Below are 24,093 nucleotides of genomic sequence, written 5' to 3' on the forward strand. Positions count from 1 at the left end.
ATATTATAGTTAATATAGTTATTACATTATATATATTAACTATATTAACCCTAATTATATTAGGGTTAATATAGTTAATATAGTTACTATAGTATTTATATTAACTATATTAACTCTATCTAACCCTAACACCCCTAACTAAATTCTTATTAAATAAATCTAATTTATATTATAAACTAAAATATTCCTATTTAAATCTAAATACTTACCTATAAAATAAACCCTAAGATAGCTGCAATATAATTAATAATTACATTGTAGCTATGTTAGGGTTTATATTTATTTTACAGGTAAATTGTTAATTATTTTAACTAGGTATAATAGCTAATAAATAGTTATTACCTATTTAATAGCTACCTAGTTAAAATAATTACCCAATTACCTGTAAAATAAATCCTAACCTAAGTTACAAATACACCTACACTATCAATAAATTAAATAAACTACAAATATCTATCTAAAAATACAATTAAATAAACTAAACTAAATTACAAAAACAAACACTAAATTACAAAAAATAAAAAAAAGATTACAAGATTTTAAAGCTAATTACACCTATTCTAATCCCCCTAATAAAATAATAAACCCCCAAAATAAAAAAAAATTCCCTACCCTATTCTAAATTAAAAATAGTTCAAAGCTCTTTTACCTTACCAGCCCTTAAAAGGGCCTTTTGTGGGGGCATGCCCCAAAGAAAACTGCTCTTTTGCCTGAAAAAAAAAACACAATACCACCCCCCAACATTACAACCCACCACCCACATACCCCTAATCTAACCCAAACCCCCCTTAAATAAACCTAACACTACCCCCCTGAAGATCTCCCTACCTTGTATTCACCCCGCCGGGCAGAACTCTTCATCCGATCCGGGCGATGCCCAATCAAGCGGCAAAGAAGAATTCTTCATCCCGGCGATGTCTTTCTCCAAGCGGCAGCAAAGTCTTCTTCCATCGGGCAGCATCTTCCATCAAGCGGCATCTTCAATCTTCATTCTTCGCTCCTCCAACGCGGAGCATCCATCCCGGCCGACGACTGAACGAAGTTCAATCCGATTGGTTCAGCCAATCGGATTGAACTTGAATCTGATTGGCTGATTCAATCAGCCAATCAGATTTTTCTATCTTAATTCCGATTGGCTGATAGAATCCTATCAGCCAATCGGAATTCGACGGACGCCGTCTTGGATGACGTCATTTAAAGGTACCTCATTCGTTGTTCAGTCGCCGGCCGGGATGGATGCTCCGCGTTGGAGGAGCGAAGAATGAAGATTGAAGATGCCACTTGATGGAAGATGCTGCCCGATGGAAGAAGACTTTGCTGCCGCTTGGAGAAAGACATCGCCGGGATGAAGAATTCTTCTTTGCCGCTTGATTGGACATCGCCCGGATCGGATGAAGAGTTCTGCCCGGCGGGGTAAATACAAGGTAGGGAGATCTTCAGGGGGGTAGTGTTAGGTTTATTTAAGGGGGGTTTGGGTTAGATTAGGGGTATGTGGGTGGTGGGTTGTAATGTTGGGGGGTGGTATTGTGTTTTTTTTTTCAGGCAAAAGAGCAGTTTTCTTTGGGGCATGCCCCCACAAAAGGCCCTTTTAAGGGCTGGTAAGGTAAAAGAGCTTTGAACTATTTTTAATTTAGAATAGGGTAGGGAATTTTTTTTTATTTTGGGGGTTTATTATTTTATTAGGGGGCTTAGAATAGGTGTAATTAGCTTAAAAATCTTGTAATCTTTTTTTTATTTTTTGTAATTTAGTGTTTGTTTGTTTTTGTAATTTAGTTTAGTTTATTTAATTGTATTTTTAAATAGATATTTGTAGTTTATTTAATTTATTGATAGTGTAGGTGTATTTGTAACTTAGGTTAGGATTTATTTTACAGGTAATTAGGTAATTATTTTAACTAGGTAGCTATTAAATAGGTAATAACTATTTAATAGCTATTATACCTAGTTAAAATAATTAACAATTTACCTGTAAAATAAATATAAACCCTAACATAGCTACAGTGTAATTATTAATTATATTGTAGCTATCTTAGGATTTATTTTATAGGTAGGTATTTAGATTTAAATAGGAATATTTTAATTAATAATATTAATATTAGATTTATTTTAATAAGAGTTTAGTTAGGGTGTTAGAGTTAGATAGGGTTATTATACTTAATATATATATATATATATATATATATATATATATATATATATATATATATATATATATATATATATATATATATATATATATATATATATATATATATATATATATATATATAATAACGATAATAATAAAGTATACTTAAAACAAGTCTAAGGAACATTCACAGACCCACATATTCAGCTGACACTGCTCTCTGCATCAGCTGACTTAAAGTATACTTAAAACAAGTCTAAGGAACATTCACAGACCCACATATTCAGCTGACACTGCTCTCTGCATCAGCTGACTTAAAGTATACTTAAAACAAGTCTAAGGAACATTCACAGACCCACATATTCAGCTGACACTGCTCTCTGCATCAGCTGACTTAAAGTATACTTAAAACAAGTCTAAGGAACATTCACAGACCCACATATTCAGCTGACACTGCTCTCTGCATCAGCTGACTTAAAGTATACTTAAAACAAGTCTAAGGAACATTCACAGACCCACATATTCAGCTGACACTGCTCTCTGCATCAGCTGACTTAAAGTATACTTAAAACAAGTCTAAGGAACATTCACAGACCCACATATTCAGCTGACACTGCTCTCTGCATCAGCTGACTTAAAGTATACTTAAAACAAGTCTAAGGAACATTCACAGACCCACATATTCAGCTGACACTGCTCTCTGCATCAGCTGACTTAAAGTATACTTAAAACAAGTCTAAGGAACATTCACAGACCCACATATTCAGCTGACACTGCTCTCTGCATCAGCTGACTTAAAGTATACTTAAAACAAGTCTAAGGAACATTCACAGACCCACATATTCAGCTGATACTGCTCTCTGCATCAGGTAGCTAAAGGATGATAGTCATCTTATTATATTTCCTCCCTGTTTTATAATAATGTGTATGTTGTAATATGTATTGGCTATTTTTTGTATTCTGTATTTTAAATGCATACTGGAGCACACTGGTGGGCCATATATCTTGCTTGTTAAATGGTTTTATTTTCCTCAATGGATACCTCTCTTATCTCTTTAATGTGTGATCTTTCCCTGTGTTTCTTTTTTTCTTGCCTGTATGACCCCTAGCACCCTCCCTTAACTTTTTTGCAAACCAATCTAACACTAATTTATCTTTCCCCCAGCTGACTTAAAGTATACTTAAAACAAGTCTAAGGAACATTCACAGACCCACATATTCAGCTGACACTGCTCTCTGCATCAGGTAGCTAAAGGATGATAGTTACTCCCCCACCCACCCCAGGTTCAATCTCCCATTTATAGATAGTCTCCCACACACTTTTCATTCTCCTAAACTGACAGCTGCAAACACTAATTAGCACATCCTTCCATTCACTTAACCCTTTAGAATACATACCCTCTCTCCCTACAAATAGCTATATATCCCACATCAATAGTGTGTGAATATATATGTGTGTATATATATATATATGTATATATGTGTATATATATATGTATATATGTGTGTATATACATATATATTTCTTTTTTATATTTTACTATTTTTTTGATTTATTTTCACCTACACACTTCATAGCACTAACATGTATCAAAATATGACCATACTGATATTTGTGACAACCATTTTCTCACTCCAATTTTGTTCACTTCATTACCGCCATAATCACCCACCTCAAACTGGAAAACAAATTATCATACACCATGGCCTGCTTTGTTGCTGTAACTTATCTGCTGAGTGCTGGTGGAGAGTTATAAAAAATAGCCCTCCTACCCCCACCTCACAAAATTATAAAGTATGCCATTCACTATATAGCCAAACAAAAACTATGTCCAAATTCCTATTCCTTATGCTACTTGCCCTTGCAAATGATGTAGAGTCTAACCCTGGTCCCCCAGCAAATTCCATTCCTAGCCTTCCAGCTAAAAAAGGCCTCTCCTTTGTGCACTGTAATATACGCAGCTTATTTCCAAAAATCGATGCACTGCAAGCTTGGTGTTTACAATACAAGCCAAAAATCATTGTTATCTCTGAATCATGGCTAACTGCAAAAATACCTGACTCTGCCATTGCAATTCCTGGGTATTCATGCCATAGAATTGACAGAGCAAAGAGAGGAGGCGGCATTGTAATCTATGTTGACAACTCCACAAAGTTCACCCCCATACAAAAATCTAGCTCTCCTGCCACCTTTGATTTCCTTTCTGGCAAAATTGAGATCCCGTGCAGTAAATCAATCATTGTTGCAGGAATCTACCGCCCACCAAGCTCCCCTGTGCATTCCATTTCAGACATAGCACAGCTCCTTAGTGAATCCATAACTCAAAACCCAAAAAGTGAAATTTTGGTTTTTGGAGATTTTAACATCGATTGGCTGAATCCAAAAAATAACAGTTGTCGCTCGCTGTTTAAATCTTTGCAGCTAACGCAATTAATCTCCTCCCCAACTCGCATAAACATCAAAAGCCATAATCATACCCTGCTTGACTGGATTCTCTCCTCTTCTCCCGACCGAATCCAGGAGGCAGATGTTCTCCCTAACAATTTCAGTGACCACTGCTTAGTGTACTGTGTGCGCAAAATAAAGGCTACTAAATCCTCTCCCAAGGTTAAAATCACCAGGTCCTTCAAAAAATTTAATCTTCAATCATTTCTAAATGACATCAAGAACCTCCCCTGGCACAGATTAAACCTAATCCCAGATCTAGACTCTGCAGATGAATTCTTTCAGTCTGAACTCCTACAAGTTTGGAATTTACATGCACCGCTGCGTCAGGTGAGAGTAAAAGGAGCACACTTGAATTGGATCACAGCTGACCTCATTCAAATGTACCAATTTCGGGATTCATTGTGGTCAAAATTCAAGCATACTGGCTCTATGAATGATCACTGTGTATATAGACAATGGCGAAATATATGTACTAAACAAACAAAATTGGCTAAGGCGCAATATTTCTGTGAAAATCTGAACAATAATATATGTAACCCTAGAAAGTTTTGGAAACTCATAAATAACCATACAAAATCCACCAATCCACTCCCAACCCTCCACTGTCAATGTGGATAACCAAAACCTGCAACTCCCCTTAGAAGTAGCAAATGCCTTTAACAATTATTTTGTAGGATGCTCCACCACCCTGATTGATAAACTAATAAATGACACGCATCCTAAAACTACAAATGTGGATCAGGCCCCACTAAATCAGCAAAGACCCAATATAGAGAAGTTCAATTTTAGACCTGTACCCCTCAATGTCATTAAGAAACACCTCAATAATCTAAAAATGAAAAACCAGTCAGGACCTGATCAAATCCCAGCAATGCTGTTGAAGCTCAGTGCGCCAGCAATTGCTAAGCCTGTCGCAACCCTAATTAACGAATCCTTGGTGTCTGGATACATACCAAAACTCTGGAAAACTGCAAGAGTAGTGCCTATTCATAAAAGTGGGGAGTTAACCTTGGTTTCTAACTATCGTCCTATATCATTGCTCCCTGTATTGTCAAAAATCTTAGAAAAATGCGTCCATACGCAATTATGCAAATATTATCAACTTTCAAACTATCTGACCCCTAATCAATCAGGTTTCAGACCGAATCACTCCACTACAACTGCCCTCCTAAAAGTTTGCAACGACATCCAAACTGGCATGGAACAAGGAGACCTAACTGGAGCAATTTTCCTTGATTTTGCAAAGGCTTTTGACACAGTGGACCATGACCTACTACTTCTCAAACTAAAAAACTCTGGTATTGCTGATCACCCGTTAACCTGGTTTAAATCATATGTATCGGATCGTTCACAATATGTCTCTGTCTCTAACAGTGACTCCCTCCCTCTCCCAGTCACGTGTGGTGTTCCCCAAGGTTCCATTCTCGGCCCCCTACTATTCACATTATTTATAAATGATTTGCCTAATGTCTGCAAATCCTCAACTGTACACATGTACGCAGACGACACGGTAATCTATACAAACAAATCTGATCTGCCGCAGCTTGAAGCAGTGCTCCAAGACCAGTTCACAGAGGTAGAAAAGTGGATCTCGAAAAACAAACTCTTCCTAAACACTGACAAAACGGTCACAATGATCTTTGGAACGGGACCTAAAATACAAAAATTACAAAATTCCTATCTTCGCATCAAAACAAAATCCAATTGCACGCTGACCGCAGTTCACTCTTTTAAATACTTAGGTATGTTGTTAGACCCCAATCTATCTTTTGGACTCCACATAGAAAAACTTGCCTCTAAACTTTATCCAAAACTAGGTGCCCTGTACAGAAACAAATCTTGCCTCAGCCCTACAGTAAAGGAAAAGATTGTACAGCAAATGCTGATGCCTATCTTGGATTATGGGGACATAGTATATGCACCTGCTCCGCAAACTCACCTTAATAAACTAAATACGTTATATAACTCGTTCTGCCGCTTTGTGCTACAATGTAACTACAGGACCCACCACTGTGACATGCTAAAAGAACTAAACTGGCTGTCGCTGGAATCCAGACGCACCCTCCATCTTTCCTGCCTTGTCTTTAAGAGCCTTTCTGGGAAGCTCCCACCCTACCTGAGCAGAATGCTCTCCCCTGCTATTCCCACCTCCTATAACCTCCGATCCAATAACAGCACATTATTTAGCTTGCCTCAATACAAAAAGAAAGCAGCTCGATCCTCCTTTTCCTACAGAGCGCCACAATTATGGAATGACCTCCCTCACACTTTAAAAACTTCCCCAAGCCTAAAATCCCTTAAGAGATCCCTCTATACATATCTCAAAACAGAATGCTCCTGTCATGGTTGATTAAATATTTCGTACCTGCTCTATGTTAAATGTTTGCATATATTGTGTATTATTATTATTGTTTTTGTATTTTATTGTACCCTATTGTATCAATGCAATGTTTTGTGATCCCAGGGCATACTTGAAAACGAGAGAAATCTCAATGTATCCTTCCTGGTAAAATATTTTATAAATAAATAAATAAAATAACTATATTAACCCTAATATAATTAGGGTTAATATAGTTAATATATATAATATAATAACTATATTAACTATATTAACCCTAATATAATTAGGGTTAATATAGTTAATATAGCTGGCGGCGGTGTAGGGGGATTAGATTAGGGGTTAATACATTTATTATAGGTGGCCGCGGTGTAGGGGGATGTAGATTGTAGGCAAAAGAGCAGTTTACTTTGTGACAAAGCCCCGCCAAAAGCCATTTTAAGGGCTGGCAAAAGAGCTGAATTCTTTGGGGCATGCCCCGCAAAAAGCCCTTTTAAGGGCTGGCAAAAGAGCTGTTACTTTGGGGCAATGCCACGCAAAAAGTCCTTTTCAGGGCTATTTGTAGGGTTAGACTTAGGTTTAGTGGTAGGGATAGTTTAGTATTTTAGGGGTTAAATAATTTAATATAGATGGCGGCGGGGTAGGGGGATTAGATTAGGGGTTAATAATTTTAAAATAGAAAGCGGCGGGGTAGGGGCTCACTTTAGGGGGTAGGTAAGGTAGATGGCGGCGGTGTTAGGGGCTCACTTTAGTGGGTTATAGATTTAATATAGCTAGCGGCGGTTTAGGGGTTAATAACTTTATTAGGTTGCGGCGGGGTTTGGGAGCTGCGGTTTAGGGGTTAATACATATTTTATTGTTATGCTAGAGAGGGGGGATAGCGGATAGAGGGTTAGACGTGTCGGGCTATGTTAGGGAGGCGTGTTAGACAGTGCGGGTGATTTAGACTTTAGTCAGGTTTTGTAGGCGCCGGCAGTTTCTAACGTGCCGTAAGTCACTGGCGACGCCAGAAATTTGTACTTGCGCAGATTTCTGGACATCGCTGGTTTATCCGACTTACGGCACGTTAGCATCTGACGGCGCCGTAGATGGGATAGCTCGAGTTGCGAGCTGAAACTGCAGGCGACGCGGGTTCCCTTGCTTGCGCCGCAAACTACGATCTATATCGGATCGCGCCCTAAGGGTTCACATACTTTTTCCACCTGCACTGTGCATGTTTACATGGTGTGTTCAATAAAAACATGGCAACATTTCATTCTTTGTGTGTTATTAGTTTAAGCAGATTGTCTATTGTTGTGACTTAGATGATGATCAGATCACATTTTATGACCAATTTGTGCAGAAATCCATATCATTCCAAAGTGTTCACATACTTTTTCTTGCAACTGTATATATATAAATATATATATATATATATATATATATATATATATATATATATATATATATATATATATATATATATATATATATATAACAAGAGTATTGCATTAAGCAATGATACTTTTTTTTTTTTTTTTTAAGTTTTTAAATATTTATTGGAGAACAAATTGATAGAATTACATAGGGCGAGGAGACGCAGCTCCAATGCAATAATTTGACATTTGCAAACAAAACACAAAGTTGAATTCATTTTAGAGTGAAAATAAACATTTTTGGTTGTGAAAGATTGTTAAGTATGAGTCTAACTTGTCAAGTCTTGATCCATGACCGACAAGTCTAAAGGTATAGGGGTGGTGGGTTATAATGATTGAGAATCTAAGAAACCTTGATGAGGGGCAGGGAGATGGAAAGAGGAAAGTGGGTGAAAAGGGTAAATGGGGGGGGGGGTAAAGGGAAAGGCTAAAGACAGAGAAGGAGAGGGAGGGTTATCCTGGTAAGGCATCCAGAAAAACTGAAAAAAGAGCAGACGAGAGGGAGACACAGTCGGGGGTCTATGTGTCCTGAGCGGTCGCGTTGGGCTTCCAATCTGTGTTGTAAGACTCCTTCCAATCAGCCCAAATCAACTCAAATAGGTCAGATTTATTTAACTTGTAAAAGATATCTTTTTCCATCGTGTACATGTAGGCCATATTATTACGGATCGACGCCCAGCTTGGGGCTCTTTCCTTCTTCCAGGAGCATGCAATAGAGTATTTCACAGTCAAAAACAGGTAGATACAAATATACGCATGGTTTTTAGGGAGTGAGTGTAGGTTTAGGTGAAGAAGGGCTGAGGCAAACAGCCTAGGAATTCTGATGCCCATATCCTGTAGCACCGAGAAGCACTTTTGCCAAAGAGGCTGAATTACGGGACATTCCCACCAAATGTGTATCGCATTACCCCTATGTCCACAATTTCGCCAACAATTGGGGGACACATTTGGAAAGATTTTTGCTAACCTGGTAGGTACATAGTACCAATGAGATAGAAGTTTAAAATAGGTTTCGTATAACGTTGTGCAGTGGATAGCTTTCTGGGTCAAGGAGAAATCCCGTTCCCACTCCTTGGGGGACGCGTGCCTACCTATTAGCGTCTCCCAGCGGGACAGGTGGTTAGGGGTTTCTGGGTTCCGTGAACTGCCTAGCAGCGTATAGTGGATAGATAAGGACCTGCACAATCGCTCTCCCCTGGTCCATATGGACTCCCATAAGGTTAATGGACGGTTTAGGCTGGGTTTAAAACCCCAACTGCATAGAAAACTCTTGATCCTCTGGTATTCAAAGGGCAAATATGATGGGACCTGATCTTCTGCACTAATTTGAGATAGTTGTTTAAAAGAGTCACTGGGGGCCGTGGACCAAAGGTCCGATATACAATTGATACCTAATTGGGCCCATTTATTTGGATGAGAATCTTGTAAACCCGATAGGAGGCCCGCCAAGGAGGTAACTGGAGAAGGATGTGGGGCAACGTGAGGATGGTGGCGTATTTTATCCCAAAAGCGGAGACATTCATATACAACAGGGTTGGTTAAGGCCAACTCCCTTCGACAATGTGGGGGGGTCCAGATTAGGTCCTGTAAGGTAATTTGGAAAGGCAGTGAGGCCTGTTCTATGGATTTCCATTTGGCATCCGACGACCTAACCCCCCATTGGGAAACATGGGTTAGCATTGCTCCCTCATAATATCGTGTCACTGACGGAGAAGCTATTCCCCCCATGGACTTAGGGAGCTGAAGCACTCTATGCGCAACTCTGGGAGGTTTATCCATCCAGATAAATTTAGTAAACCTGCTCTGGAATTGGAGAAGCAGGTGTCTCGGTAGGTTGATGGGAAGGCAGCGGAATAGGCACGTCAATCCTACCCAGCCAGGAAACATGCTGGAGATTCCAGTCCTTCCTCAGGGAGTGGAGGGAGGTTAGGAGAGGAAGATAGTTATCTTTAATTGTTTGCGGGAGGCTACTAGAGATCCTAATACCCAAGTGATGAACAGAATGTTCGGTCCAATTGAATTTATAGGTCTCGATGAGGGGGGATAATTGTGTACTGGTGAACCCTTGCGTGTACACTTGCGTTTTTGACAGGTTTAATTTGTAAAAAGAATGGGCCCCGAATGTGGTGAGCAAATCAAGAAGTCTGGGGATCCCCCGCACAGGATGAGACAGAAAAAGAGTAACATCGTCAGCAAAAAGTGCGATTTTGTGCGAGGTGCCCGACAAGGTGACACCTTTGATTTAGGGGTCAGACCTAATCTGCTCAGCCAACGGTTCTATTGAGAGCGCAAACAAGAGCGGCGAGAGGGGGCACCCCTGCCTGGTCCCGTTAGTGATAGAGAAGAGAGAGGAGTGAAAGCCCAAGCCTCTCACAGAGGCGGTAGGAGAGGAGTAGAGAGCTTGAACGGCTATTATAAAATCGGGAGGGAAATGGAATCTCTCAAGGACTGCCCAAAGGTATTGCCATCTGACCCGGTCAAAGGCCTTCTCAGCGTCAAGAGAGATGACCGCAAGCGGCCTCCCGAGACGTGAGGCGGACGTGAGTATTTTAAGGAGACACCTCGTGTTGTCTGGACCCTCTTGAAGGGGGACAAATCCTACCTGATCCGGGTCAATAAGGGAAGGTAGAAGGTTGGAGAGACGATTGGCCAGAATCTTTGAATAGAACTTAATGTCCGTGTTTATCAAAGAGATGGGCCTGTAACTCGCACAGAGCGATGGGTCCTTGTCCGGCTTGAGGATGGTGATAATGTTAGCCTCAAGAAATTCACTCCCGAAGCTGCCTTCCTCTCTAGCCAAGTTATAGAATTTCAGCAGCAACGGGGCAAGTTCTTGGGCATAGGTCTTATAAAAGTGGGCCGGGTAACCGTCTGGGCCAGGGGCCTTAAAAGACTTTGCGTTCTTAATAACTCTCAAGACCTCTGGAATAGAGAAGGGGGAGCTCAAGACATCTCGTTGTTCGGGGGCCAGAGTGGGTAACGATAGAGACTTAAGGTAAGTTTCCATTACCTCTTGAGAAGAGGATCTGGGAGACTCAGCCGTGGCTATATTATAGAGCTTGGCATAGTAGTCGGCAAACGCCTCACCTATCTGGGACGGGATGTGTAGATGAGATCCCGATGATTGAATGGAATGGATCCTGGATGCCCCTAATCTTTTCCTGATTTTGTTTGCCAGCAGAGTATCGGCTTTATTGCCTTTATAGTAAAATAAGTGTTTGAGCTTGGTGAGGTTAAGTTGGGTTCTGCGCAGTTCGATCCTGGATATGTGGTCTTTTATCTCAATAATTTGAGAGGTATTCTCTGCCGAAACTGTAACTCTATTGCACGCCTCTAGTTGTCTCAACTTAATATGGGCCTGTGAGAGAGTGAGGCCTGCCTGCTTTCTAAGATGCGATTGTTTAGTAATAAAAAGACCTCTAATTGTCGCTTTAGCCGCGCCCCATAATGTGTTGTCCCTAACCGAGAGATTGTCATTAGTTTGAATAAAGTGGGTGATATCTAGCGGGGTTCCTCCCTAAAGGGTATGTCCTCTAGGATCTGGTGGGGCAGTCTCCAATTAGATCTAATATAAGTGGTGTTAGTGGAGATTATGTCGGCTTGGACTGAGTCGTGGTCAGACCAGGGGCAGAGGGAGATTTTGGCCCTCTTAACTAAGTCTAGAGAGTCAGCTGTAGAAAAGATGTAATCTAGCCTGGAGTATGATTTGTGAGGATGTGAGAAATGGGTGTAGTCGTGATCTCTAGGGTGTAGGGCTCTCCAAATGTCATAAAAGCCCGAGGCAGTCATTATTTGGCGGAAGCTGTGTGAGAGTTGTTTAGCTATAGAGGGTGCTGGGTCTGAGGACCTAGGTTTTCTATCTATCAAATGGTCCCAGACCATGTTAAAGTCCCCTGTTGGACTTGAGAAAGGGCCTGTAGAATGTGTTTGAGGAAACGTGGCTGTTTGGAGTTTGGAAGATATACGGAGAAGATATCTTGGAAGATATACGGACACTAGGGTATATGTGACATGGTTTATTTTACATATCAGGATAACATATCTTGCCTGGGGGTCACTAATAACTTGTACCTTTTCAAAGGCCAGGCGCTTGTGCAACAGTATCGCCACCCCTCTAGCTTTTTTAGTGTAAGAGGCAACTTCAATGTGGGTATAGGACTTAGAGATGAGCCTGAGGGGTTCCTTGTCGAGCCAGTGGGTCTCCTGGAGGAATACCACATCTGGGTTGTGATGGCTCAACGTCCTGAGTAGCAGGCTACGTTTGTGAGGCGAATTCAGACCTCTAACAGTATGTGTCAGAAGCCTGATAGTGGACATAGTCAGTGGTAAGGAAGGGAATGTAGGACTTATTAAGGAATCTAAATTGTATTGTGGGTCCAGTGGAGGAGGAAAGAAACAGCAAGAGAAGGGGAGGGCGAGAAAAGGAGAGCACCAGATAGAGTGCTCAAAAGTGTGGTGGAATTAGTCCACCTCAAAGAGTCCTAAAGTGGACTTCTATGTGGGGGCGGAGCAGTTGAGGAGATAACTCTTAGGTACACAAAGAAAAGAGCATACCCAACAACAGCCCCGCTCTGCAATAAGTGAATACTTATATATAAATTAACACTAAAAAAGATGCACTAAGTAAACTGTTAGATAACAACAACATAAAAATCAACATAACATACTTAAGCAAAACACGTACAGCATGTGATGCAAACACGAACAGTACAGTGAACCTGAGCAACAGTAAACCACCGGGTGGTTGTAAGTGAGGAGCAACATTTGTCCCAACTGATGGTTGTGTGGGGCTAACCCCGAGAGTTAGGGGGTGCCTGTGGGCTGAGGAAGTTTTGCTCTTTTGGCTCTGCGTTCATTAACAGTCCACTCAGGAGCGGAAGCCCGCAACTTAGGGTAAGGAGGATCCTGTTGAGGAGGTGGCTCAGGTCTGAGCCCCCAGTTAGTGAGAAGAGTTAGGCTTTGGGCTAGAGTTGTAGCTACAAAGGTTTGATTGTCTTTGGAGATAATGAGGCGAGTTGGGAAACCCCATCTATATTTGATGTTATTTTTTCTGAGAGTGGTGGTGACAGATTTATAGTGGCGTCTCTGTTGTAGAGTGTAAGCCGAGAGGTCAGGAAGAAGCTGTATGTCTTTAAATTTCTTGCTCAGAGACGGTTTCTTGAAGGCCGCCTGCATCAGCCTATCCTTGTATATGAAGCTGTGAAAGCAAACTATTACATCTCGTGGTTTATCTTGTGCCACATTTCTAGCACGGAGAGCTCTGTGTGCCCGTTCCATGGTGGCGGTCAAACCCTCTGGACTACCTATCAACTGGTGAAACAGTTCCTTCAAGAATTCTTGCAGATCGGATGGCGCAACTGTTTCTGGGATGCCCTGAAATCTGATATTATTGCGCCTGGATCTGTCCTCCATATCTGCCACTTTAAGCTCCAATTGAGAGATTTGGTCAGCCAAACATTCAGAGTAGGCTAAGAGATTGGATTGATCCACCACCAAGTCATCTTGTTTCCTTTCTAGAGCATCTACTCTCTCCCCAACTTCTGAGATCTCTTTTTTAAGCTCCGCAGAACTTCGCTGGATTTCCTGTGTGATGTATTTAGTCTGCGAGGCCAGCAATTTCTTTAAAGATTTCTCGGTGATGAAGTGTTGTGAGGCTGACGCAGATTGGATGCTTGATTGGGACTCTTCGTCCTGTGAGTCATGATCACTCAACTCTCCTTGTGGATCCATGACTGGGCTCTTGGGTCGTTGTGAGAAGTGGTCATAGACTGTCTTCTTGGTTTTTGAAGCTGATTTAGGGGGCTTCCTGCCCAGGTGTGGCATGTTGTTAGGGCTATATGTAGTCTAAGCACTCTAATCCCAGTGAGCCTAGGATAGGATTACAAAGGCTGTACTGTTCTGCTGCAAAGAAAATAGGTTAGTGAGTCATATCACATAAAACAGTTATACATTACTCTAAGTGATGCAGAGCGGGGCTGAACATCAATTAGCATATAAGGCTCACATGTTATATACTAGTACTTACATACAATAAGTCAACCCTGGACCCTCACCTCAGGGATGATGGGGATACGACCCAAAGGAAGGGGACGGGAAATAGGATGTGACCCACACAGACAAGCTGAGTGGGAGCGGGGAGGTGAGGAAGAGGCAAACAAATAATGACAAGGAGGTCAGATGAGCAATCTAGCTATACGGTAAATACCAATCCAATGAAACTGCCCAATAGGGCTCTCGAGATGCAACTCTGTAACGTGCAGTTACTTGGATATGAACTCTAGGGTGAGACTCTGTAGTGATCTAATACCTAAACACACTCTTACACGAAGCTGTACTCTAGGGTATATGGTAGTGTCTATCAGAATAGCCCAATTGAACCTGGAAACTCAGATAAGCTATACACAATTATATTAGCTTTCAAGATCTAATGGTCCCCTAGAGACACTTGGGTGGGGGATAAGGGTAATTTACACTCTATAATAATAAAAATGCAGTGTGGTGCAATCTAAGTGTGTATGATGAGTGTGTGTCAGTAAATGAAAAGTGAGAGACATATGATCTGTGTGAATGAATAGCAAGAGGAAGTGATCTGGTACTAATCTGGTGTAGGGGTATTGGCTAGTGGTATGTTATACTGGTGTAGTGGGTGGCTCTAAAAGGTTGTCAGTATGTTGTACCAATTTTGAGGGGTATCTTGGTGTCTAAAAAGGAAAAGGTGTGTAGTGTGATTATTGTACATAATCAGTACTCTTAAACCAAAAAACAGCACACATAAGCAGCAATACAATGAAGATAGTTACACTCCACTCTGTTTGCAACAGAGAACATTTGGCTGATGCAGCAGCTGTATGGAAAACGTAGGGTATAACACTTGGTGTCCCAAGCTATTGCTCTGAGCGTAGGCTTGAGTTAAGTTACTGTTAGGTAACCTGTCCGCTAGGTGACAGAATGTTATGCAAAATATGGGGTGTCAGTTCCCTGCCTTGACAGCAGTGTAGTTCAATCTAGCTCTGTGAGCTTACAGACAAAGGAAGCAAGTATTAAATGTCAGAGCTAGTGCCTGAAAGTTTTATTCAGAAATTCCAGCTGGCAGTACGTGAGTCAGTGAGACCTGCCTGCAGCTTGCTTGTACTATAAATTGTACTTATATTAGAGCAGTTTAAGTCTTAACCATCAAAGAACTTGCTATACTTATGAGAGCAGTATATGGAGTTGTAGCCAGGCCTGTACTCTTACCTCACACTCCGCTCGTAACAAGATGCTCTCCACGTAAAACACTGGTGAATCCTCAGCCCAGGCCTCAAAATGGCGATTATTCGCGCCAAATTGGAACTTAGTTGATGTGGCCTGTGAGGGCCATTCCCGGGTCCCCTGGGTCACAGTAGGGGCCAAGATGTGAGCAATCCCAGCTCCGGTAATAGGCAGCCTTCCAATGTGGCCACCGGATCTGCTACAAGGTAAGAACTTGTAGGCCGCTGACAATCCGGGCGTTCTGTACCTTCTCTTGTATACGACTGGTACTGGAGGTATGCGGAAGGGTAAGTATCTCACCTCCGAGATCTTTGAAGACCCTCAAGACTTCCAGGTAGGTCCCTCGGCCAGTAGTCCATCCTTCCTCCCACAGAGCTGGTTACCGCTGAGTGCTCCGGAGCGGGTCCCCGGCCCTCCGGAGCGAAGTCAGTCGGCGACGGCAGGAGTCCGGTGCTAGCAGGTGTAAGGGATGGCCGCAACTCCGGAGCGGAGCCCCGACCCTCTGGAGTTAGGAAACAGCTGCGGCCAAAGATGAGGGGCTGCTGTGCAGTCCGCAGTTCACAAACGGGTGGCGGCGGTGGTAGAGAGGATAGTTGTAGCTGATCAGACTGGTACGGATGACAGCAGAAAGGCCGGTGAGGGAACCATAAACTCCTCAAGTTATAATTGACACCCGTCTGCACTCTCCTTAGCGGGTAGTGGGACCACTCGTCCCTCTGTGGGTGTCCCCTTCTAAGATGGTTATCAGCTGCTAATAGGGTGGATAAAAGAGGTCACTCTGCAGTACAATAATGTCTATCAGCAAAAGTGGATGAATTAATCGTTAGGTTAAACCGAAATTCGCACTTTATAAGTCTCTTTTAGAAATTTGTTTCACGGAGCTCAGTGTGCACACGTCTAGTCAGATCAGTGGCTAGCTCCGCCCCCGATACTTTTTTATTGGACTAACTATACATTTATAAGATGACAAGCTTTCGGAAGAATGTCTTCTTTTTTCAAGTCTGAAGCAATGCTGACAATTTGATGGAATTTACAGATTATATCTTAAAACATAGGATGGCTAAAAAGACAGAAAGTGTTAGAGAGGTCTGAATGCAGGGGAGGAGGGGGTGTCGTAAAAATCATGAGGGGGTTTAGGAGTTAGTGGCAGACAGTGTCAGTAAAGTATAACAGACAGAGGAAATATATGGTTATACACAAAGCATATACTGACATAAAGTTATATATCAACATAGAATCAATATGTATAAAGATGTGAAATTAGGTATACAGGAGAATATAAGATAGTCAAAAAAGGAGAAAAGTAAGAAAGAAAAAAAAGTGGAATAATAATTACTGTAAGTATTTCACATTCCAATGTTCTGCACATAACATAATATGTTCTATGTAACTTCATGATATTACTGCTTCTTAAAATCTCTGCCACCACAGCTGATTTGAACAGTATTAAAATAATCACAAGGATTGTAGACATTTTTATTACCTATAATTCTTTACTAAAATATTTTCCAACTAAGAGCATTGCATTGCTTTACCAGAGTAGCAATATGCATATCTGTTCCAGGCTAACATATTTGCAATGAATATTAGCTTCTCCTACTTAAGGCAGAGTGTACTGTAAAATAGTTTTCTCCTTAGTGGACTAATTTGCGAGTGGCACGCTATTAGTTGCACGCAAACAATATCAGGTTTTGTGTCTGTTTTCACACAAGTTAAATTCTACTCATATTACAAGTTGAAAGTAAATGTGAATGCGAGAGCGACATGGCGATTTATGCTAGAATGATTACCACAAACTCAGAGCTCTAGTTAACTGTTTTGCTCAACAAAAAAGTGTCACAAAACACATAAAAAAAAACATTTAAAAGTACAGCTACCCTCATAATAAGACTATCTATTAAATTAAATTAAATTATTTAAAAAAAAAAAAGCATAAATAAGTTATAAGGACTCAAAAGATATGAGGTCTCAGGTGTTAGAAAAAAAGGACTGCAAAGGACTTTAACATAGAGATACATACATATACGTGTCTAAATATTTATATGTATGTATGTATATATATATATATATATATATATATATATATACTGTATATATATATATATACTGTATATATATATATATATATATATATATATATGTTTATATGTGTATACATATGTATTTATATGTGTATATATGTATTTACAGACATATATACACTTATAAACACATATATACATACTTATACATATATAGACAATTAGAAATATATATATAAGTGCATTGGAGCTTTTTGCACTCAAGTAGATGAACACATGAAAGATCATATTTATACAATATTCATATTTAATAACGTGTTAGACTCTGTATTTACTGTTAATAAATATGTTCTGTGTATTTCTAAATAAATATTCCTAGATATATCTGTATATATCTATATCTATACATATATAATCAGGTATATATATGTATAAATGTATATTTGTGCACAAATTAGATATATATTTAAATATCTCCTACAGAAAAAAATAGAACCTATTCTGCTATGTGCAGAACATTAGATTATGAAATATGCAATATTATCTTCTTATGTTGTGCTTTTAAATAATCATGATCGTGTTCAAGATTTTTGGCTCCTTTGAAGTCTATGGGGGACTTTTTACCGCAACGTTACAAACGTGAATCTCTGAGTGCCAAAAGATTAATTCTAGCAGTTATCGCTCCACTTGTAATCTAGCTCAATGTGTTTCCAATGACACTAAACCAGCTGCAGTATAAAATATTTGGGATATTGTTTCTTTATATTTATTTTTGTATATGAAATAGCTGTATTTGAGACTACCACCCATTAAAAATTGTTTGGGCTTTTAGGAAGAACCAATGTCATTATTGTATCACTCTCCAACCTTGGATAGCTTCATACGCTCTTTGAAAACCGATGCCGGGTCTCATCTATACACTTATAAACACAACACTCTGCACTATATGATAAAGCAAGGCATCTATACACCAATAAACACAACACTCTGCACTATATGATAATGCAAGTCATCAATACTCTAATAAACACAACACTCTGCACCATATGATAATGCAAAGGCATCTATACACCAATAAACACAACACTCTGCACTACATGATAATGCATGCATCTACTCACTAATAAATGCAAAACTCTGCACTATATAATGCAAGGCACCCATACACTAATAAGCATGCTGCACTCTATAATTAATGAAGAGTACCTATACACTGACAACTTATATGCTGAAATGTATAGATAGTACAGAGTACCTATAGACTGATAACATATATGCTGCACTGTATAATTAATGAAGAGTAACTATACTCTTATAACATATATGCTGCACTTTATAATTAATAAAGAGCACCTATACACTGATTACATATATGCTGCACTGTAGAATTAATGCAAAGTGCATATACACTGATAACATATATGCGACACTGTATAACACTGTATAGATTTTAAGGATTACATATATACTGATAACATATATGCTGTACTGTATAATTAATGCAGAGTAACTATAAACTGATAACATCTATGCGACACTGTATAACACTGTATATATTTTAAGGATTACATATATACTGATAACATATATGCTGTACTGTATAATTAATGCAGAGTAACTATAAACTGATAACATATATGCTGCACTGTATATTTAATGCAGAATACCAATACACTGATAACATACAGTTATGGCCAAAAATATTGGCAACCCTGCATATCTGTTAGATAATGCACCACTTTGCCCAGAAATTTGTTGCAATTACAAATGTTTAGGCATTCTCATGTTTATTTCTTTTGTTTGTATTGGTATGGCACAAAAAAAGTGGAGAAAAAAAAGCCAAATCTGACACATTCCACGCAAAACTCCAAAAATGGACTGGGCAATACTATTAGCACCTTCTCAAAATTGTAAGAAATCATTGCATTCCAAGGCCTAGATTTGGAGTTTGGCGGTAGATGGGCTGTTAACGCTCCGCGGGCTTTTTTCTGGCCGCACCATAAAATTAACTCTGGTATCGAGAGTTCAAAAAAATGCTGCGTTAGGCTCCAAAAAAGGAGCGTAGAGCATTTTTACAGCAAATGCAACTCTCGATACCAGAGTTGCTTACGGACGCGGCCAGCATCAAAAACGTGCTCGTGCACGATTCTCCCATAGGAAACAATGGGGCTGTTTGAGCTGAAAAAAAAAACTAACACCTGCAAAAAAGCAGCGTTCAGCTCCTAACGCAGCCCCATTGTTTCCTATGGGGAAACACTTCCTACGTCTGCACCTAACACTCTAACATGTACCCCGAGTCTAAACACCCCTACCCTTACACTTATTAACCCCTAATCTGCCGCCCCCGCTATCGCTGACCCCTGCATTATATTATTAACCCCTAATCTTCCGCTCCGTAAACCGCTGCAATTTACATTATCCCTATGTACCCCTAATCTGCTGCCCCTAACACCGCCGACCCCTATATTATATTTATTAACCCCTAACCTGCCCCCCACAACGTCGCCGCCAGCTACTTACAATAATTAACCCCTAATCTGCCGAGCGGACCTGAGCGCTACTATAATAAAGTTATTAACCCCTAATCCGCCTCACTAACCCTATCATAAATAGTATTAACCCCTAATCTGCCCTCCCTAACATCGCCAACACCTAACTTCAATTATTAACCCCTAATCTGACGACCGGAGCTCATCGCTATTCTAATAAATGTATTAACTTCTAAAGCTAAGTCTAACCCTAACACTAACACCCCCCTAAGTTAAATATAATTTACATCTAATGAAATAAATTAACTCTTATTAAATAAATTATTCCTATTTAAAGCTAAATACTTACCTGTAAAATAAACCATAATATAGCTACAATATAAATTATAATTATATTGTAGCTATTTTAGGATTAATATTTATTTTACAGGCAACTTGGTAATTATTTTAACCAGGTACAATAGCTATGAAATAGTTAAGAACTATTTAATAGTTACCTAGTTAAAATAATAACAAAATTACCTGTAAAATAAATCCTAACCTAAGTTATAATTAAACCTAACACTACCCTATCAATAAATTAATTAAATAAAATACCTACAATTACCTACAATTAACCTAACACTACACTATCAATAAATAAATTAAATACAATTGCTACAAATAACTACAATTACATAAACTAACTAAAGTACAAAAAATAAAAAAGAACTAAGTTACAAAAAATAAAAAAATATTTACAAACATAAGAAAAATATTACAACAATTTTAAACTAATTACACCTACTCTAAGCCCCCTAATAAAATAACAAAGACCCCCAAAATAAAAAATTCCCTACCCTATTCTAAATTAATAAATGTAAAAGCTCTTTTACCTTACCAGCCCTGAACAGGGCCCTTTGCGGGGCATGCCCCAAGAAGTTCAGCTCTTTTGCCTGTAAAAAAAAACATACAATACCCCCCCCCAACATTACAACCCACCACCCACATACCCCTAATCTAACCCAAACCCCCCTTAAATAAACCTAACACTAAGCCCCTGAAGATCTTCCTACCTTGTCTTCACCATCCAGGTATCACCGATCCGTCCTGGCATCCGGTGCTGAAGAGGTCCAAAAGAGGGTCCAAAGTCTTCCTCCTATCCGGCAAGAAGAGGACATCCGGACCGGCAAACATCTTCTCCAAGCGGCATCTTCGATCTTCTTCCATCCGGTGCGGAGCGGGTCCATCTTGAATCAGCCGACGCGGATCCATCCTCTTCTTCCGGCGTCTCCCGACGAATGACGGTTCCTTTAAGGGACGTCATCCAAGATGGCGTCCCTCGAATTCCGATTGGCTGATAGGATTCTATCAGCCAATCGGAATTAAGGTAGGAATATTCTGATTGGCTGATGGAATCAGCCAATCAGAATCAAATTCAATCCGATTGGCTGATCCAATCAGCCAATCAGATTGAGCTTGCATTCTATTGGCTGATCGGAACAGATTAGGGGTTAATAAGTGTAGGCAGGTGTCGGCGACGTTGAGGGGGGCAGATTAGGGGTTAATAAATATAATATAGGGGTCGGCGGTGTTAGGGGCAGCAGATTAGGGGTACATAAGTATAACGTAGGTGGCGGCGCTTTGCGGTCGGCAGATTAGGGGTTAATTATTGTAAGTAGCTGGCGGCGACGTTGTGGGGGGCAGGTTAGGGGTTAATAAATATAATACAGGGGTCGGCGGTGTTAGGGGCAGCAGATTAGGGGTACATAAGGATAACGTAGGTGGCGGTCGGCAGATTAGGGGTTAAAAAAAAATAATCGAGTGGCGGCGATGTGGGGGGACCTCGGTTTAGGGGTACATAGGTAGTTTATGGGTGTTAGTGTACTTTAGGGTACAGTAGTTAAGAGCTTTATGAACCGGTGTTAGCCCAGAAAGCTCTTAACTCCTGCTTTTTTACGGCGGCTGGAGTTTTGTCGTTAGAGCTCTAACGCTCACTTCAGAAACGACTCTAAATACCGGCGTTAGAAAGATCCCATTAAAAAGATAGGATACGCAATTGACGTAAGGGGATCTGCGGTATGGAAAAGTCGCGGCTGAAAAGTGAGCGTTAGACCCTTTAATCACTGACTCCAAATACCGGCGGTAGCCTAAAACCAGCGTTAGGAGCCTCTAACGCTGGTTTTCACGGCTAACGCCAAACTCTAAATCTAGCCGCAAGTTTGTGATGCTCCTGTAATTTGTAATTAAACTCACCTGTATCAATAAACAAGTGCTGACAATATAGAAATCACACTGGCAACCAGTTAAAATGGTGAAAAATGTACTCAACCTTTCTGTTGTGTGTCTCTGTGTGCCACACTGAGCATGGAGATGAGAAAGAACAGCAAAGAATTGTCTGAGGATTTGAGAACAAATATTGTGGAAAAGCATGGAGAATCTCAAGGTTACAAATCTATCTCCAGAGATCCTAAAGGGACACTAAACCAATTTTTTTAATTTCATTATTCAGATAGAGCATGCAATTTTAAGCAACTTTCTAATTTACTCCTATTAACAATTTTTCTTCGTTCTCTTGCTATCTTTATTTATAAAGCAGGAATGTGATGCATAGGAGCCGGGACATTTTTGGTTGAGAACCTGGGTTATGCTTGTTTATTGGTGGGTAAATGTAAGCCTCCAATAATAACAGAATTTATGGTTACCTGATAAATTACTTTCTCTAGCGGTGTATCCAGTCCACGGATTCATCCTTTACTTGTGGGATATTCTCATTCCCTACAGGAAGTGGCAAAGAGAGCACACAGCAAAGCTGTCCATATAATTCCCCCTCTAGCTCCACCCTCCAGTCATTCGACCAAAGGTTAGGAAGAAAAAGGAGAAACCATAGGGTGCAGTGGTGACTGTAGTTTAAACAATTTTTTTTTTACCTGACTTAAATGCCAGGGCGGGCCGTGGACTGGATACACTGCAAGAGAAAGTAATTGATCAGGTAAGCATAAATTCTGTTTTCTCTTGCAAGGTGTATCCAGTCCACGGATTCATCCTTTACTTGTGGGATACCAATACCAAAGCTTTAGGACACAGATGAAGGGAGGGAACAAGACAGGTACCTTAAACGGAAGGCACCACTGCTTGCAAAACCTTTCTCCCAAAAATAGCCTCCGAAGAAGCAAAAGTATCGAATTTGTAAAATTTGGCAAAAGTATGCAGTGAAGACCAAGTCGCTGCCTTACAAATCTGTTCAACAGAAGCCTCATTTTTGAAAGCCCATGTGGAAGCCACTGCTCTGGTAGAATGAGCAGTAATTCTTTCAGGAGGCTGCTGGCCAGCAGTCTCATAGGCCAAACGGATGATGCTTTTCAGCCAAAAGGAAAGAGAGGTAGCAATCGCTTTCTGACCTCTCCTCTTACCAGAATAGATAACAAACAAAGAAGATGTTTGTCTGAAATCCTTAGTTGCTTGTAAATAGAACTTTAAAGCACGAACTACATCAAGATTGTGTAATAGACGTTCCTTCTTTGAAGATGGATTAGGACACAGAGAAGGAACAACTATTTCCTGGTTAATATACTTGTTAGAAACAACTTTAGGAAGAAAACCAGGCAAAACTACCTTATATGCGTGGAACACCAGGTAAGGTGAATCACACTGTAAGGCAGATAATTCTGAAACTCTTCTAGCAGAAGAGATAGCTATCAAAAACAAAACTTTCCAAGATAACAACTTAATGTCTATGGAATGTAAAGATTCAAACTCCATGGCGGAGCCACAGGTTTATAGACAGGCTTGATTCTGACTAAAGCCTGAGCAAATGCTTGAATGTCTGGTACCTCTACCAGATGCTTGTGTAACAGGATAGACAAAGCAGATATTTGTCCTTTTAAGGAACTAGCTGACAATCCTTTCTCCAATCCTTCTTGGAGAAAAGACAATATCCTGGGAATCCTAATCTTACTCCATGAGTAGCCCTTGGATTCACACCAACAAAGATATTTCCGGCATATCTTATGGTAGATTTTC

The sequence above is a fragment of the Bombina bombina genome, chromosome 3, assembly GCF_027579735.1.
Source record: "Bombina bombina isolate aBomBom1 chromosome 3, aBomBom1.pri, whole genome shotgun sequence".
Lineage (NCBI taxonomy): Eukaryota > Metazoa > Chordata > Amphibia > Anura > Bombinatoridae > Bombina > Bombina bombina.